Genomic DNA, 1,254 nt, shown 5'->3' on the forward strand with positions numbered 1-1,254 from the left:
TTAATTTTTTTTCATAACTGGTCACATACAATATTGGTCCTTTGTGATTGACTAACTTTACTAAGCAAACTATTTTCCAACTCTATCCATGTCACAAGGCGTTTCTGTTCATCATTGTTCTTCAATGACGCAGTGTTTCGTTGCGTGGCTGTTCTCCTACCAATGGGCATTTATCTGGTTTCTAGCTTTCTGTCACTGTTAGTAGCACTACTGTGAACATGGGTGTGCATTTCTTTGTTCGACTTACGCTCGTTATTTCTGTAGCGTATATTCCAAATCACAATGGCTGATTCAGAGGGTATTTCTACTCCCAGTTGGGTGAGGAAGCATCATACTGCTTCCCACAGTGGTTATATTGTGTTACAGATCCACCAGGAGTGTATGAGGGCTCAAATCTCTCCACACCTCTTCCGGTATTTTTTATTTTCTACTTCTTTTAACTTTGTTTTCAACTCTGGGATGAGTTTGTATGCTGGATAGGGATAATGTCACCTAGACACTCAGGGTATGCATAGGGGCTGAGCCCAACCTATCAATTGGGTCATTTAATGGACATTTTTGCTAGATATATAAGATTCTGGGGTGGCATTTTTGAGTTCTTTCAGAATTTTATGTTCTTTATTACATTGCCTTCTAGCTTGCATGGTTTCTGCTGAAAAAAAGTCCGGGTTTAGTCTCATTGGTAGCCCTTTATAAATAACTTTTCTTTTCTTTTTTTCTGCTAAGCAGTTCTTTCCTTGTCACTGGTTTGAGAAATTTGAGTATGATATATTGTGATGATTTTTTGTTGAGGACTATTGTGTTTGGGTGGGTTTTTTTTTTTTCAGTTCCTTGGACGGTTATTCTCTCCTCTTTCAAGATGTTTTCATCCAGTAGGTCTTAGACAATTTTCTGTGATTTTTTTTACTTTCTCTTGCTCTGGAATGTCTATCTGGCATATGTGATTCCTCTTTCCAGTGTCCCACATGATTCTAGGCTTTCTTTAGTGCTTTTTAAAAATAATTTTATGAATTGTTCTTATCTTATTCTGGGACTGAGAGACTTGTCTACAAGCTCACTAATTCAACCTTCCATTTAAATTCTTCTGGTTTACTCTTTCAGTGCATTATCTATTTCTTTTTGTTTTTTTAATCATTTTATTGGGGACTCATACAACTTATCACAATCCATCCATCCATTGTGTCAAGCACATATGTACATTTGTTGCCATCATCATTCTCAAAACATTTGCTTTCTACTTGAGCCCTTGGTATC

This window comes from Echinops telfairi, unplaced genomic scaffold, assembly GCF_000313985.2.
Source record: "Echinops telfairi isolate 266 unplaced genomic scaffold, ASM31398v2 ScPeMD7_7420;HRSCAF=8458, whole genome shotgun sequence".
In the NCBI taxonomy this organism is placed as follows: Eukaryota; Metazoa; Chordata; class Mammalia; order Afrosoricida; family Tenrecidae; genus Echinops; species Echinops telfairi.